Genomic DNA, 18,890 nt, shown 5'->3' with positions numbered 1-18,890 from the left:
ATGAAATGCCAGCCATTTCACTGAGCTGTGATCAACAATAGATAAGTCATCCTAACTACATATGTCTGGCCCAGGGCACTTATTTTCATTCTAATCAGTCAGATTCTGACAGATTTCTGAAGGTGGTAGGAAACAGAGACCTGGAAAGTTGAGTAAGAAAGATAGGATATTTGTGTGTTGTTGTTGTTGTTTTAATTTTTATTTTATATTGGAGTATAGTTGATTAATAATGTTGTGGTAGTGTCAGGTGTACAGCAAAGTGGTTCAGTTATATATATATATATATATATATATATATATATACATTTATCTATTCTTTTTCAAGTTCTGTAATAACCTAAATGGGAAAAGAACTTGTTGGCTTTTAATTAGCACAGTATGGTAAATATTCAAGTAAACTCATCCATAATTTCAGTTGAAAGTTTTTTAGCATACCTCTTCCTAACATAGATCTGTAGGTTTTTCTTACATCTAGAAATAAAAATCACTCATAATTCTAGCTAAAAGTTTTTTGTGTACCTCATTCTAAGATGGTGCTACATAGTTTTCCATAGTATCATTAAAATCTTATTCCTCTTGGGAAATTAGAAATAGCTTTACAGACTTACTTTTCTCCTGTTCATTCTGTTCCCCAATGCAAAATAGTATTGGAAATAATTTTTTTTCAAATTCCCTCCCTCCAAAAAAAAGAGAGAGAAGTTGTTTATCTGATTATTGAAAATGGAAAAAGACTCTTCTTGGGTTCTCCTTGCAGGGAGGCAGGACCCAGTCCACTCATCTCCTTCTCCAAGGGAAGCACACTTGAGGAAGAGTTCAGTTCACTCCACAAATCCCCATGCACACAGACAGCCCTAAAGCTAGACCTGGCGAACAGGACTAGGAAGTATAGTGTAGATACAGATCTAAGCCACATAACAAAATATAGCTTTTTTAAAAATTGAAGCTGATATTTTAATTTATATCTATATGAAACTTGGGTCTGCTTCTCAATTTGGAACTCAGGAGCTAGAAAGGGATGTTTGTAATTATTACCCACAAACCACAATAGAAATTGAAAAATGTGATCTCATTGGCCTGTAACTTAAAATCCCAGAATAAAATTCTATGTGTGCTGCCGTCACAGAGCAGGCATGACAGGTTCCTTATGCATTTGGGTGGAAATGTGCTGTCCAATATGGTAGCCACTAGCCACACGTGGCTACTGAGTATTTGAAATGTGAGTGGTCTGAATTGAGAGGTGCTGTAAATTTAATAGACACACCAGATTACAAAGACTTGGTTAAAATAAGTATATCTCAATAATTTTTATATTGATTATATGTTGACATGGTAATATTTTAGATATATTGGATTAAATAAGATGTATTATTAAATTAATTTTAAGGTTTTTTTTTTTACTTTTTATTGTAGTTTCTAGAACATTCAAAATTCCACATGTAGCTTAAATTTTATTTTTATTGGACAACACTGAGTTAGAACACTGAAGAAAGTGCTTTTCTTTTTCAAGATGTGGATAATGTCAAGACATAGGAGGTCTTGGGCAAATGTAGTTAAAATAAGGGGACAAAACAAAGAGAATGGAAATCAGTGGCACTGTTATACAATGCCTACAACTAATTCCTATGTTGAAGTTCTATTTGGGGTTAAGTTAATATTTTCTTTGCACTTTACTCTTTGTGATTATACATAGTGTTTCCACTAAAATTCCAATCTCAAAATAGGATTCTGTTATTTTTTTGAACCCCAAATAATTAAACTCAAATGAGTTTCTTTATACTTTGAGTAAATAAAAATAATTTTCTCTGTTATAAAGGGCAAATAGACCAATTTCCCCATTTCTCTGTGTGTGTGTGTGGGGGGGGGGGTGTGTGTGTGTGTGTGTGTGTGTGGATGTGTGTGTGTGGATGTTTCCTTGGAAATGTAGTAAATTTGAGTCCTTATGATAACTTTTGAAATATAGATAAATTTCTTTAGGAATTAAGCCAACTCTCCAGTTTTCACAATGTAGCAATACCTCTAAAGTTGCAGGCCAAATAACTTCCAGATATGTCAGAACGTACCTCCAAAATTATCTCAAGTGTTCCTCATGGAATGTATGGGAGAAGGTCAGAAGGTATGACAAGATAATGAATCCTTTTTCTATCTTCTTCATTGCTGTATAACGTATGTGAAATTTTGTCCCAACTTCATAGTCACTGTTGCCCTTCATTACATGCATGTAGATCTGTTAATGCTTACCCTGTATATGTTGTGTTCTCAGTTCTATATATTGAAGGATGTTTTTGTTGGCATGATTATGTTATTTCTCTAACATTATTTAAACTATGGGCTGAGTCTGAGCAGATACAAATCCTTACTGAATATAAATGTTAATCCAGCACTGAGAAATTATGATAGAATGAGCTAAAACTAAAGTGGTTACTTGCTAAAATGATCAGAGTGTTCTAGAAGCTGAGTCAGTCACCATGGTTGCTGGTGAGACACTGGGAAAAGACACATTCAGGATTGATTTTTTTTTTATTGAAGTATAGTTGTTTTACAATATTATATTAGTTTCAGGTGTAAAACATAGAGATTCAGTATTTTTATAGATTATGCCCCATTTAAAGCTATTATCAATATTGGCTATATTCCATGTGTTGTGCAATATATTTTTTTAAAACATTTTTAATTTAATTTATTTTTTTATACAGCAGGTCCTTATTAGTCATCAATTTTATACACATCAGTATATAATGTATATACATGTCAATCCCAATCTCCCAATTCATCACACCCCCACCCCCCTGCCGCTTTCCCCCCTTGGTGTCCATACGTTTGTTCTCTACATCTGTGTCTCAATTTCTGCCCTGCAAATTGGTTCATCTGTACCATTTTTCTAGGTTCCACATACATGCGTTAATATACAATATTGGTTTTTCTCTTTCTGACTTACTTCACTCTGTATGAGAATCTCTAGATCCATCCACGTCTCAACAAATGACCCAATTTTGTTCCTTTCTATGGCTGAGTAATATTCCATTGTATATGTGTACCACATCTTCTTTATCCATTCGTCTGTCGATGGGTATTTAGGTTGCTTCCATGATCTGGCTATTGAAAATAGTGCTGCAGTGAACACTGGGGTGCATGTGTCTTTTCTTTTTTTCTTTTTTTGTTAGTTTCTGCTTTATAACAAAGTGACTCAGTTATACATATACATATGTTCCCATATCTCTTCCCTCTTGCGTCTCCCTCCCTCCCACCCTCCCTATCTCACCCCTCTAGATCAGCACCGAGCTGATCTCCCTGTGCTATGCGGCTGCTTCCCACTAGCTATTTTATGTTTGGTAGTGTATATATATCCATGCCACTCTCTCACTTTGTCCCAGCTTACCCTTCCCCCTCCCCATATCCTCAAGTCCATTCTCTAGTAGGTCTTTATTCCTGTCTTACCCCTAGGCTCTTCATGACCTTTTTTTTTTTCCCTTAGAGTCCATATAATATATGTTAGCATACAGTATTTGTTTTTCTCTTTCTGACTTACTTCACTCTGTATGACAGACTCTAGGTCCATCCACCTCACTACAAATATCTCAATTTCGTTTCTTTTTATGGATGAGTAATATTCCATTGTATATATGTGCCACATCTTCTTTATCCATTCATCCGATGATGGACACTTAGGTTGCTGCCATGTCCTAAGTGTCTATTAGTGTCCTAATAGAGCTGCAATGAACATTTTGGTACATGACTCTTTTTGAATTATGGTTTTCTCTGGGTATATGCCCAGTAGTGGGATTGCTGGCTTGTATGGTAATTCTATTTTTAGTTCTTTAAGTAACCTCCATACTGTTCTTCATAGTGGCTGTATCAATTTACATTCCCACCAACAGTGCAGGAGGGTTCCCTTTTCCCAACACCCTCTCCAGCACTTGTTGTTTGTAGATTTTCTGATGATGCCCATTCTGACTGGTGTGAGGTGATACCTCATTGTAGTTTTGATCTGCATTTCTCTAATAATTAGTGATGTTGAGCAGCTTTTCATGTGCTTCTTGGCCATCTGTATGTCATCTTGGGAGAAATGTCTATTTAGGTCTTCTGCCCATTTTTGGACTGGGTTGTTTGTTTTTGTAATATTGAGCTGCATGAGCTGTTTATATATTTTGGAGAATAATCCTTTGTCCGTTGATTCGTTTGCAAATATTTTCTCCCGTTCTGAAGGTTGTCTTTTCATCTTGTTTGTGGTTTCCTTTGCTGTGCACAAGCTTTGAAGTTTCATTAGGTCCCATTTGTTTATTTTTGTTCTTATTTCCATTACTCTAGGAGGTGGGTCAAAAAAGCTCTTGCAGTGATTTATGTCAAAGAGTTTTCTTCCTATGTTTTCCTCTAAGAGTTTTATAGTGTCTGGTCTTACATTTAGGTCTCTAATCCATTTTTAGTTTATTTTTGTATATGCGTGTTAGGAAGTGCTCTATTTTCATTCTTTTACATGTAGCTGTCCAGTTTTCCCAGCACCACTTATTGAAGAGACTTTCTTTTCTCCATTGTATATCCTTGCCTCCTTTGTCATAGATTAGTTGACCATAGGTGTGTGGGTTTAGCTCTGGGCTTTCTCTCCTGTTCCATTGATCTATGTTTCTGTTTTTGTGCCAGTACCATATTGTCTTGATTACTGTAGCTTTATAGTATAGTCTGAAGTCAGGGAGTCTGATTCCTCCAGCTCCATTTTTTTCCCTCAAGACTGCTTTGGCTATTCGGGGTCTCTTGTGTCTCCATACAAATTTTAAGATTTTTTGTTCTAGTTCCATGAAAACTGCCATTGGTAATTTGATAGGGATTGCATTGAATTTGTAGAGTGCTTTGGGTAGTATAGTCATTTTCACAATGTTGATTCTTCGAATCCAAGAACATGGTATATCTCTCCATCTGTTGGTATCATCTTTAATTTCTTTCATCACTGTCTTGTAGTTTTCTGCATACAAGCCTTTTGTCTCCCTAGATAGATTTATTCCTAGGTATCTTATTCTTTTTGTTGCAATGGTAAATGGGAGTGTTTCCTTAATTTCTCTTTCATATTTTTCATCATTAGTGTATAGGAATGCAAGAGATTTCTGTGCATTAATTTTGAACCCTGCAACTTTACCAAATTCATTGATTAGCTCTAGTAGTTTTCTGGTGGCATCTTTAGGATTCTCTATGTATAGTATCATGTCATCTGCAAACAGTGACAGTTTTACTTCTTCTTTTCCAATTTGTATTCCTTTTATTTCTTTTTCTTCTCTGATTGCCTTGACTAGGACTTGCAAATCTGTGTTGAATAAGAGTGGCAAGAGTGGACAACCTTGTCTTGTTCCTGATCTTAGAGGAAATGCTTTCAGTTTTTCACCATTGTGAATGATGTTTGCTGTGGGTTTGTCATTTATTATGCCTTTATTATGTTGAGGTAGGTTCCCTCTATGCCCACTTTCTGGAGAGTTTTTGTCATGAAAGGTGTTGAATTCTGTCAAAAGCTTTTTATGCATCCATTGAGATGATAATATGGTTTTTCTCCTTTAATTTGTTAATATGGTGTATCACATTGATTGATTTTCATATATTGAAGAATCCTTGCATTCCTGGTATAAACCCCACTTGATCATGGTGTATGATCCTTTTAATGTGTTGTTGGATTCTGTTTGCTAGTATTTTGTTGAGGAATTTTGCGTCTATATTCATCAGTGATATTGGTCTGTAATTTTCTTTTTTGTAGTATCTTTTTCTGGTTTTGGCATCAGGGTGATGGTGGCCTCATAGAATGAGTTTGGGAGTGTTCCTTCCTCTGCAATATTTTGGAAGAGTTTGAGAAGGTTGGTGTTAGCTCTTCTGTAAATGATTGATAGAATTCACCTGTGAAGCCATCTGGTCCTGGACTTTTATTTGTTGGAAGATTTTTAATCACAGTTTCTATTTCATTACTTGTGATTGGTCTGTTCATATTTTCTATTTCTTCCTGGTTCAGTCTTGGAAGGTTATACCTTTCTAAAAATTTGTCCATTTCTTCCAGGATGTCCATTTTATTGGCATAGAGTTGCTTGTACTAGTCTCTTAGGATGCTTTGTATTTCTGCGGTGTCTGTTGTAACTTCTTTTTCAATTCTAATTTTATTGATTTGAGTCCTTTCCCTCTTTTTCTTGATGAGTCTGGCTAATGATTTATCAATTTTCTTCATTTTCTCAATGAACCAGCTTTTAGATTTATTGATCTTTGCTATTGTTTTCTTTGTTTCTATTTCATGTATTTCTGCTCTGATCTTGATGATTTCTTTCCTTCTGCTAACTTTGGATTTTGTTTGTTCTTCTTTCTCTAGTTCCTTTAGGTGTAAGGTTAGATTGTTTATTTGAGATTTTTCTTGTTTTTGAGGTAGGCTTGTATAGCTATAAACTTCCCTCTTAGAACTGCTTTTGCTGCATCTCATAGGTTTTGCATTGTCGTGTTTTCATTGTCATTTTTGTCTAGGTATTTTTTTATTTCCTCTTTGATTTCTTCAGTGATCTCTTGGTTATTTAGTAACGTATTGTATAGCCTCCATGTGTTTGGGTTTTTTACGTTTTTTCCCTGTAATTCATTTCTAATCTCATAACGTTGTGGTCAGAAAAGATGCTTGATATGATTTCAATTTTCTTCAATTTACTGTGGCTTGATTTGTTACCCAAGATGTGATGTATACTGGAGAATGTTCCGTGCGCACTTGAGAAGAAAGTGTAATCTGCTGTTTTTGGATGGAATGTCCTATAAATATCAACTAAATCTATCTGGTCTATTGTGTCATTTAAAGCTTCTGTTTCCTTTTTTATTTTCATTTTGGATGATCTATCCTTTGGTGTAAGTGAGGTGTTAAGGTACCCCACTAGTATTGCTTTACTGTTAATTTCCTCTTTTATAGCTGTTAGCAGTGCCTTATGTATTGAGGTGCTCCTATGTTGGGTGCATATATATTTATAATTTTTATATGTTCTTCTTGGATTGATCCCTTGATCATTATGTAGTGTCCTTCCTTGTCTCTTGTAACATTTTTTTTATTTTAAAGTCTATTTTATCTGATATGAGTATTGCTACTCCATCTTTCTTTTGACTTCCATTTGCATGGAATATCTTTTTCCATCCCCTCACTTTCAGTCTGTATGTGTTCCTAGGTCTGAAATGGGTCTCTTGTAGACAGCATATAGATGTGTCTTGTTTTTTTATCCATTCAGCAAGCCTATGTCTTTTGTTTGGAGCATTTAATCCATTCACGTTTAAGGTAATTATCGATATATATGTTCCTATGACCATTTTCTTAATTGTTTTTGGGTTTGTTTTTGTAGGTCCTTTTCTTCTCTTGTGTTTCCCACTTAGAGAAATTCCTTTAGCATTTGTTGTAAAGCTGGTTGGTGGTGCTGAATTCTCCTAGTTTTTGCTTGTCTGTAATGCTTTTGATTTCTCTATCGAATCTGAATGAGATCCTTGCCAGGTAGAGTAATCTTGGTTGTAGGTTCTTCCCTTTCATCACTTTAAGTATGTCATGCTACTCCCTTCTGGCTTGTAAATTTTCTGCTGAGAAATCAGCTGTTAAGCTTATGGGAGTTCCCTTGTATGTTATTTGTCATTTTTCCCTTGCTGCTTTCAATAATTTTTCTTTGTCTTTAATTTTTGCCAGTTTGATTACTATGTGTCTTGGCATTTTTCTCTTTGGGTTTATCCTGTATGGGACTCTCTGCACTTCCTGGACTTGGGTGGCTATTTCCTTTCCCATCTTAGGGATGCTTTCGACTATAATCTCTTCAGATATTTTCTCTAGTCCTTTCTCTCTCTCTTCTCCTTCTGGGACCCCTATAATGCAATTGTTATTGTGTTTAATGTTGTCCCGAGGTCTCTTAGGCTGTCTTCATTTCTTTTCATTCTGTTTTCTTTATTCTGTTCCACAGCAGTGAATTCCACCATTCTGTCTTCCAGGTCCCTTATCTGTTCTTCTGCCTCAGTTATTCTGCTATTGATTCCTTCTAGTGTAGTTTTCATTTCAGTTATTGTATTGTTTATCTCTGTGTGTTTGTTATTTAATTCTTCTACATCTTTGTTAAACATTTCTTGCATTTTCTTGATCTTTGCCTCCATTCTTTTTCGAGGTTCTGGATCATCTTCACTATCATTCTGAATTCTTTTCTGGAAGGTTGCCTATCTCCACTTAACTTAGTTGTTTTTCTGGGGTTTCATCTTGTTCCTTCATCTGGTACATAGCCCTCTGCCTTTTCATCTTGTCTATCTTTCTGTGAATGTGGTTTTTGTTCCACAGGCTGCAGGATTGTAATTCTTCTTGCTTCTGCTATCTGCCCTGTCGAGGATGAGGCTATCTAAGAGGCTTGTGCAAGTTTCCTAATGGGAGGGACTGGTGCAATATATTCTTGTCGCTTATTTATTTTATGTGTAGTTTGTACCTGTTAATTCCATACTCCTATCTTGCCCCTTCCCATTTCCTTCTCCCCACTGGTAACCACTAGTTTGTTCTCAATATCTACATTCATTATTAAACAATTGAAGCTGGAAAGTATTCTGGATTTTACTGAAACCAGTCATTTATCTTACAGTTAATAGAATTAGTACAGAGAAAGCTGAAGTGTCTTAATTAAGGACACATTCCATGTAAAGTAAAATAATTGAAATTAGAACCCAGGGTCAAAAATCTGTGTAGAATGCTATAGAGATTATTTTTCTTTGAGTCAGTCCTATTTTTCTATAACTTATCTTCTTGATCATAATTAGTAAGTTAAAACTTGGACTTTTCCTCACACTGATGTTCAATAAAGATGGAACATGAAGTGAGAATGAGATATAGTGAGCAATTGCCACCAGATATCAAAAGAACATTTTCATTTGCCAGTTCATACTGCACTAACATTCTCTCAAAATAACATTCTTATGTTCTGTCTGTGCTCTTTCTGAGTGGATAGGTTATTCTTTTTAATTAGATTTCTTTATGACAGCTCTTACAGATACAATCACTGGATGAATAAGAATCACAATTGTTTTGTCTTCTTCTAGGTTTTTTTGTCTCATTACTCAAATATCTTTAACTTGACTCTTTCCATGTTTCTTCTAACTTACTAATCTCAACAACACTTTTGGTTAATGTCAAGAAAAAAGCTGCCCCAGTAAAATTTCTTGGAAGGTTGAGACAAAGTTGGCCACTCCCTGTATTCCAAACTTCTGAGACTTTAATCTATTCCAAGGGAATTTTCGAAGCATTATAATCCGATGGTTTAAAATGAAAATCACATTATACTTTGAAACAAAAGACACTATTTACAGGTACAGTTTTATAAATATTCTTGCAGTGGCGGAGTCAAGATGGCATTGTGGGAAGACATGGAGTTAGCGTCTGCCCACAACTAGGGCGCCTGCTGGCCACTGGTGGGGGACTCTGATGCCCAAGGAGATGGGAGGAACCCCAAGGTGAACTGGTAGGATGTAGGGGGACTGAGGGGGAGGAGAAGTGGAGGGCAGACAGAATCGGGGTCCCTGAGGCTGGGGAGATCAGGAGAGGCAGGTGGGAGGAGCCATCCAGGAGGAGCAGGAGAGGAGCGGAGGGTGATTGCCCCACCCACTCAGGCATAGGGAGCCTGCTGAGCTCCCGGGCCGATCCCCTGCCCTCCAAAGTGCCCTCCAGGCCGCGTAGGTCCTTGGGAGCATAGGAGGGAGACTGGGGAGATCAGGAGAGTCAGGCAGGAGGGCCTCTCCCAGACCAGAGTAGCAGGAGAGGAGAGGAGGGCATTTACCCTGCCCACTCAAGCCAAGGAAGCCTGCTGGGCTCCCAGGTGAGGTCCCCTGCTGTCTGAGACCAGGGATGGGAGGCATGCCTGGGCTACTTCTGTTCCTTGAGCCTAAGCCCCACCCCCACAGCCCCCAGGGCCTTTTCCAGCCCTGTGGGTCCTGAGCATTGGCCCTGCCCACCACCCAAACCTTGATCTTGCTTAGGCCCTGTGCTCCACAGCCAAGGCCTTACCCCCCGCTTTTTGGTTTGTTTTTTTTTTTTCCTCCTCCTCTTTTTTACTATTGTGGTACTGTTGTACCTTCCAGTTGTTGATTCATCTATATTTTTATTTTTATATTCTTCCTAACATATCTGTTAGTTTCCTAGTCTAATTTTATTTTTTACTTTGTTATTGTTTTTGGTTTTTATGCCACCCAGGCAGCTTGTGTGATCTTGGTTCGGGAGCCTGGGGTTGGGCCGAAGCTCCTTGGGTGGGAGCTCTGAGTCTGAACCACTGGACTAACAGAGAACCTCAGACCCCAGGGAATATTCATTGGAGTGAGGTCGCATGGAGTTTCTCATCTCAGCACTAAGACCCAGCTCTACCCAATAGCCTACAAACCCCAGAGTTGGAAATCTCAGGCCAAACAACCAGTAAGGCAGGAACACAATCCCACTCATAAAAAATAAAAAAAATTTTAAAAAAATGAGATGGCAAGAAAATATGTCACAGATGAAGGAGCAAGATAAACACCTATAAGAGTAAATAAATGAAGAGGAAATAGGCAAGCTACCTGAAAAAGAATTCAGAATAATAATAGTAAAGATAATCCAGAATCTCAGAAATAGAATGGAGGCATGGATTAAGAAAATACAAGAAATGTTTAAAAATGATCTAGAAGAACTAAAGAACAAACAAACAAAGATGAACAACATAATAAATGAAAAATACACTAGAAGGAATCAATAACAGAATAACTGAGGCAGAAGAACGAATAAGTGAGCTGGAAGACAAAATGATGGAAATAACTGCCAAGGAGCAGAAGAAAGAAAAAAGAATGAAAAGAATGGAAGACAATCTCAGAGACCTCTGGGACAACAATAAATGCACCAACATTCAAATTATAGGGGTCCTAGAAGAAGAAGAGAAAAAGAATTGGTTTTTCATTATAGTTGAAAACTTCCCTAACATGGGAAAGGAAATAGTCACCCAAGTCCAGGAAGCACAGAGACGCCCATACAGGATAAACCCTAGGAAAAACACACCAAGACACATATTAATCAAACTAACAAAAGTTAAATTCAAAGAAAAAATATTAAAAGCAGCAAGGGAAAAACAAAAAGTAACACACAAAGGAATCCCCATAAGGTTATCAGATGAGTTTTCAGTGGAAACTCTGCAGGCCAGAAGGGAGTGGCAGGATATGCTTAAAGTGATGAAAGAGAAAAACCTACAACCAAGATTACTCTACCCAGCAAGGATCTCATTCAGATTCAATGGAGAAGTCAAAAGATTTTAAGACAAGCGAAAGCTAAGAGAATTCAGCACCACCAAACCAGCTTTACAACAAATGCTAAAGAAACTTCTCTAAGTGAGAAACACAAGAGTAGAAAAAGGCCCACAAAAACAAACCCAAAACAATTAAGAAAATGGTAATAGGGACATACATATCGATAATAACCTTGAATGTAAATGGATTAAATGCCCCAGCGTAAAGACACAGACTGGCTGAATGGATAAAAATATTCTCAAGGGGCACTTAATGAAAAGGTACCAAGTAGAATATATTTATTCAAAAATATGGGATCCCCTAGCTCAAAGAAACTGTTTGACATTCTTTGGTATTTAAGATATATCATTCTTACGTAGCTAACTTCATTGGGATTCACCACAAAATGCTTGTGTAAATGGAAATGATTTTTATTAAGGAAAAATAATATATTTTCAATGTATTTGAAAACTACAGAAAATTGAACAGCCATATAGACATATTTTTTCCCCAGGACACAATCTGTACTTCTTTCAAAGTATTAAAGGAAGAAAACTACAATGCAACATAAAATTTCTTTACTGCATAATAAGCCAGCTGGCTAGCTGGCTTTACATAGGGCCATTTTAAATATATCTACTTTTATCAGTATAAGCCTCTCTCCTCATAGGATCAAAAAGGACCTAAAGGAATTAGTGTCCATGTGCAAACGTTACTGACTTCTTAGTTGAATTTTGCAACAAGAATTCATTTCATATAACCTGGATCTTCATGGTTCATTCAGAAAAGTAGGCAAACATCTGTTCAAGGAAGTCATTAAGAAATGGATGGAATTCTGTTGCTATTTACACATCTGGAATTTAGTACCAGACATTGATTTAGAAATACTTCATACTTATCCCATAGTATTAGATTACTTTAGGATTGGGCCATATTTCTATCATGACTTCATCTAAGCAAGAATTTATGGGCATCTTTAAACCAATGAAGCATCAAAAAATTTCCTGATATAAATATAAATAAATTTAATAAGGTTCTGGTATGTCCCTGAAAGCACACTTGACTTTTTCTACCTCCATCACCTCAGACCACACCTTGTTATTCACCTATTTATTGCCTCTGCCAAGAGAACATTGTCAATACCCCATTGCCAAAACCTGGCTCTTGGAGCAGTGAGTGAGCATTTTTATTATTATTTTAATAATTTAAAGAAAGTTTTAGATTTTATTCATATTTTTTGTGGAGTAAGCAAATGTTCATATTTAAAACTGATATTTTTCAGAGCAAGGTTTCAGTTTTTTCCTCATTCTGTTTAAGTTTTCTTGCTTTTGTTGCAAGAATAATTCACTGTCCTTAGTAGTTCTGCACATGCTCTTGGAAACCAAAAAAGAATTTATGTTGTACATTTAAATTATTTTTTAATCTACTTAGGATTAAATTGGTATCAGTTCTGTGTACATGCACAGAGTAGATAAGAGAGAAATGTGTTGGATACTCAGGCAATTGATCCACCTAATGAAGGATCATTGTTCATCGTTTTCCTTCTGCAGCAGACTCACCTCCAACACACTTTGTACTGGTACAGCAACCCCCTTTGTTTTCATTCTAGACACAGAGAGTTGGTTTATAAGAAAGGAACTGCTGGTGACAGGTTTGATCTGAATTACTTTTTAACCAGGTTGCTCATGCCATTTAAAAATAAAAAATGTGTTTATTTTGAATAATGAATTATTTTTCTAGGAATTTCAGAAGATTCACATGTCTAATATTTCCTCATTACACAATTTATTTTCTCATTGTTTAAAAACTAAGTTGTATACTCTCCTCAATTACTATTCTTTCATTTATTCAATAAATATTTACTGTATACCTAATATAAGCCATGTACTATGCTAGGGCACTAGACATAAAATCTTAAGTAAGATATACAGTCCCTGCTGTCCAGAAACTTATTGATTAGATGAGGCAGACATTAATCAAATGATTATGTAAATTAACATATCTTAAACTGTGATTAATTGTGTTGAATAAAGTTAGTGGGGTAATGAAAGTGAATAATAGGAAAATTTTAATTTATTTATCAGATCAAGGAAAACTTTCCTTAGAATGTGATATATGAGCTGGAATTTGAAACGTAAGTAGTATTTAATTAGTTAAAGAGAAATCTTTTCCAGAGAAAGTGGCACACATAAAGATCTTGAGTAAGTAAGACTCAAAAATGTTCAACTTTACTAAGGCATTTAAAGTGAGGAGAAGAATGGAACACTTTGTGTCTGGGGAGGTAGGGGGTGGCTGATCATAAAGAGCTTTGCAAGCCTAAATCATGGATTTTGGTCTCTATTCTAAAAGCAAAATTATTGAAATAATGTATGCAGGTGAGGAACATAACCCTTCCTGCATTTTTAGGTCACTGGCTGCAATATGATGTGTGGGTTGAGGGTTGGGGGTGGCTAGCTTTGATGTAGGAAAAATAGATTGTGGTAGCTTGGACTAAGATGGAAGTAACAGAAAGACAAGAAAATGTATAGATTTGAGACATATTTTTGAGGTTATCTACTAGAGATGCAGTAGATATTGGTGAGAGATTTCAAGGATAATTTAGCATCTTGGTTTATACAGTGGAATAATCTCAGTGGCATAAACTGAGATAGAAAATACAAGAAGCAGAATTAGTTTGAGATGGAGTAGACAATGTGTTCTTGACAGATTAACTTTAATTAAAATAGTCTAGTAGAGATTTGGCTCAGTTGGATATTGGCTCAGAGACAAAATCTTGGCTAAAAGTTAATTTAAAATTAATTATTGTATAGATTCTAATATACTTGTGTAACCGCAGTTTTACTAAGAAGACAGAAGAGAGCAAGGAGTAAAGAAAGCCTATAATAAAATTTGAGAAACTCTTGAATAAAGAAAAGCAAAGGAAACTTCAGAAACAGAGTAGTAAAACAGACTATGCATCAGAAGAGGCATGATAGAGAGTGCTTCAAGAACAAAATTGCCAAAAGTGTTAAGGGCTCCTAAGAATCAACTAAGATAAACATTGAACCATCGCCTTCATTTAGTGAAGTGGAAGTCATTGGTCTATTTACAAGGAGTCATTTTGGTGGTGTGATGGAGATAGAAGCCAGTTATTTGGAGTAAGGATTAAGCAGGAAGTGAGAATATTACTAGCTTGGATTAAGGCATACATTTGATGGATTTTACCTTTCAGATGATCTGAGAGTTAAGTGGTGAAGAAAATGCAATCTTGGATCAAGAGGAGGTGTCATTGTTATTGCCATTATAGTTATTGCTATTTGGGGGGTGAGTTTTTGAGAGGAGATTTTTTATCATACTTAAGTGCTGATTAAAAAGTTAAATTTCAAAAGGGAGTTGTTGGTTCAGGAAAGAGAAATTTTACTTTATAGAATTAAATCCCAACCCTGGCTACCTAAAATCACTAGAGGGAGGGCACTTTCTAAAATTTCCCATATCTTGGCTCCATCCTGAGATGTTCTGATTAAATAAGTCTGATGTAGTACCAGGGCATTTGCAGTTTTTTTAGAACTCCCCAGCTGATTCTAATGTGTAGCCATGATAAAGAAACATAGCTCGGGGCTTCCCTGGTGGCGCAGTGGTTGAGAGTCCACCTGCCTATGCAGGGGACACAGGTTCATGCCCCAGTCCGGGAAGATCCCACATGCTGCGGAGCCGCTGGGCCCATGAGCCAGGGCTGCTGAGCCTGCGTGTCCGGAGCCTGTGCTCCGCAACGGGAGAGGCCACAACAGTGAAAGGCCCACGTACCGCAAAAAAAAAAAAAAAGAAGAAGAAGAAGAGAAAGAAACATAGCTCTATAGTAGCACTGTCCAAAAGACTTTCGTGACACATGATCCTGAAAATATTCTATATCTGTGCTGTCCAATATGCAGTGGCTGCTAGCTTCTTGTGACTACTGAGTGTTTGTGTCTATGGCTAGGGCAAATGAGGAACTAAATTTTTATTTAATTTTAATTAATTTATATTTAAATTCAAATAACCACATGTGTGATCCAGTTCTATAGTGCCAATTTTCCACAGTGGAGAGGGGTCAATTGTTCATACCAAATACGGTGGACTGGTCTTAGGTAGAAAAGATGAATGTTGATTATGTAAAATCAGCTGGTTGTCTTAATAATTCATCCTTTAAAAATAAGAAAAATATGGACATGCCAGATGCTTCCCCCTCAATCAGAAAGCACACACACAGTTTGCTTAAAAAGCAAAGAATGCGAATCAAAAGAAGGCTGTTTTACAGGCTTGTCGGGAGTCACCTCTGTTCTAAGTTTGGGGGCCCCCAATGAATGTATCAATTCTTAACAGAGATTTGTTATTTGGAAGAGCAGTAGATGCAGAAGGTGGTTGAATATTTAAGCATGATCATACAAGGGAGGAAAGATTTTCTGTCTATCCTCCTAGGTTCAATTGCTGGGGCTATGAAATAAACTGATAAAAGGCAGATTAACAGGATAAGAGGTATACAAATTTATTATTTTTTAATATTACATGCACAGGGGCATCACAGGCAAAAAAGTGAATACCCAAGACAGCAGTGAGATTTGAGGGCTTATATCCCATGTTAATAGAAGAAAGGGAAGGGAGATGTAGGCAACTTAGGAAAGAGTAAATAATTTTTAGGAAAAATAAATGCGCCCCTAGTAAAATAGATGGGTGATAGAATAGTTTGTGACAAAGTTTGTCTGAATGTGATGCTGACTTACTTCTAGTCTCCTCTTCCATGATAAGAGTCAACCTTCTGTGGTTAATGAAACACCCGGGGAGGAATTTACCACAATTACATTTCTTCCGGAGGATCTGTCTTTAGGGAAAAAAAGGGGAGTTCAGAGAAAGCCTCTTCTTGCATGTTCTGTTTTGCAAGTGGCTTCAGCTCAAAATAATCAATATGTCATGCAGCTATTTTCAGGTTGCATGTCCTGAGCTTCTTCAATCCCCAAACCAAGTAAACTATCATCTAAGGTGTAATTTTTATGAAGCAAAAATGGAAACCTGAAATATACCTCCATAAAAATTCTCTCTAATATTCTTTTTTTCTCTAAAATAAATACAAAATTCCTGTCTTACTTTCTCAGCTTTCGTTTTCCTAGGGTAATTTTGTGAAACCTCTTTTAACTTCAGTGTTTTACTTACAGATAAATTTCCTGATCCGGAGTTACAAGTAGAATAGTTATGGAAAAGAACATATTGTACCTATTGAACAGTACAGCACAGTAGTTAAGAGGGTGAAATTTAGATCTAGTGTTAATAAGTTCAAATCCCATATCCTCTTACCAACTGTATGACCATGGGAAAATTATTTAATATTTCCTGGCCACCATCCATTCATATAAAATTGGAAATAATGCTAACAATCTCACAGTTTTTTTCAAGATATACTTGTCACATACAACATGATACATGTAAGACAAACTGTGTCTAGTATATAGCAAGTACTTGTTAATGTTTCTATTTATCCAGATAAATCTTTACTGCTGATCAATGTTACTTGAAAATCCACCTTGAAAATTTACTTTAAAGGTTTTAATTCCTAATAAATACCATTTCTACCTAAGCCCTAACTTAATAATTTAAATCATTATAAACATTGTCTTTTTATGTGAACAAGAGTTTTGAACAAAGACGTACTATGCAGTTATAAATATTGCCATAAAAGATGTGCTTTCTGCACCCAAGAAAATATAGAATGAATAATACACTCAAGACAAATTAATAAAACACTCCTTCTTCAAGGTCTGTTGTAAACTGTCCTCATTCTATGAGGTTGTCCTCTTCTGCATGGATAGAGTTGGCTCAGAGACATTAATTCTGTTTATTTTAGCGCATAGGAAGGAAAAAAGGAGTAAAGTGCAAGAATGTGGACCATAACTCTCACATGTCACTTTTCTTCACATCCAAGTGGCTGGAACTTCGTCACGTGCCCACATGTAAGTGCCATGTGCTCAGTTAAAAGTCAGGGGGCGGGCTTCCCTGGTGGCGCAGTGGTTGAGAGTCCACCTGCCGATGCAGGGGACAGGGGTTCGTGCCCTGACCCAGGAAGATCCCACATGCCGCGGAGCGGCTGGGCCCGTGAGCCATGGCTACTGAGCCTGCGCGTCTGGAGCCTGTGCTCCGCAACGGGAGAGGCCACAACAGTGAGAGGCCCGCGTACCGCAAAAAAAAAAAAAAAAAAAAAAAGTCGGGGGTTCGAGCTTCCCTGGTGGCGCAGTGGTTGAGAGTCCGCCTGCCTATGTAGGGGACGCGGGTTCGTGCCCTGGTCCGGGAGGATACCACGTGCCACGGAGCGGCTGGGCCCGTGAGCCGTGGCCGCTTGGCCTGCGCGTCCGGAGCCTGTGCTCAGCAACGGGAGAGGCCACAGCAGTGAGAGGCCCGCGTACCGCAAAAAAAAAAAAAAAAAAAAAGTCAGGGGGTTCAATAACTGAAAGACGATTATCTGGCATTACCAATATACAATAATTGTAATTTGTGTGGTATAAGTATAGGTGGAATGAGGAAGAAAAGTTAGCAGTGAAAAGGAAGGAAGGAAGGAAGAAAAGAAGGAAGGAAAGGAAAAATATATTTATTTTTTATAAATAAAGAGTATAAGATTTTACCTGAAAATTATTTTATTTATGAAAATTCAGAGTGAGGACATCAATTACGGATTAAATTTTATATATATATATATATATATACAAAAAGGTAGAAATTTGTCTGCATTTGACACCTGGGTAAGACTTGGAAAATTCAAGGGAAAATAAGAAGGGTTTTCTAAAGGAAAACAAAGAACAAATGGTGAAAAATATATATATGTTATCTGAATGGTGGGAACATCAGTATGGCTCTAATGGAAAAGGAATATTAAAAGTCATTCAGGGAAGCTTAAACTTAGCATGTAATGAATTTGGAATGAAATAAGAAACAATTGTGTTTTTAAGAAAGAGTGATTTAATACAAGCATTCTTTTTAAAAAAATTTTATTTCATTGAAGTATAGTTGATTTATAATGTTGTGTTAATTTCTGCTGTACAGCAAAGTGAGATATATGTGTGTGTGTGTGTGTGTGTGTGTGTGTGTGTGTGTGTGTGTGTATTCTTTTCATATTCTTTTCCATTATGGCTTATCACAGGATATTGAATATAGTTCCTTGTGCTATACAGTAGGACCTTGCTGTTTATCCATTCCATACGTAATAGTTTGCATCTGCTAATCCCAAAGTCCCAATCCATCCCTTCCCATCCCGCCTCCCCCTTGGCAACCACAAGTCTATTCAATAGAAGCATTCTTTAAGAAGATCCAAAGGCGAACAAATGCAGGATCGATTTGGAGAGGAAAGGGATAGAGTCAGAATTTAAGATGAGGAGATTCATAAAGGGCGCCAAAGATAAGGCAGGGCTGGAGGAATGGAAACGAAGGGATATTACAAAGGATGTTTCTAAGGAGGAATTGCAACCTTTGATACTTTGTATGGCTTAGGCACCATGTATTCTGAAGTCATAGAGATCTTCTGGGCACATGAAGGAATTGGGTCTAAGGAGAAGTGGACAGAAGCCCACAATCCTTGAAGTCAGTGAATGGCAAAATATTTCATTTACAGAAATTTTGCTGAGGAACATTAAAATCGATTATCTTTTACTTCAGTGGTA

The 18,890-nt window shown here is 36.8% G+C and overlaps 1 protein-coding gene across 1 annotated transcript in view; it reads left to right on the top strand.

The window, feature by feature from the left end:
• LOC307195882 (uncharacterized protein) overlaps nucleotides 1–17,108 on the top strand; it is a gene marked incomplete at its 5' end in the record, with an annotated part of 490,066 nt that extends 472,958 nt beyond the window's left edge. Inside the window, one exon of the transcript XR_013830982.1 lies at nucleotides 17,087–17,108. The remainder of the gene's footprint in view (nucleotides 1–17,086) is intronic.
• Nucleotides 17,109–18,890: the final 1,782 nt, after the last annotated feature.

This window comes from Stenella coeruleoalba, assembly GCF_951394435.1.
Source record: "Stenella coeruleoalba genome assembly, chromosome: 13".
In the NCBI taxonomy this organism is placed as follows: Eukaryota; Metazoa; Chordata; class Mammalia; order Artiodactyla; family Delphinidae; genus Stenella; species Stenella coeruleoalba.
Note: the sequence above shows the minus strand (reverse complement) of the source record. Positions and strands in the feature narration are given on the sequence as shown.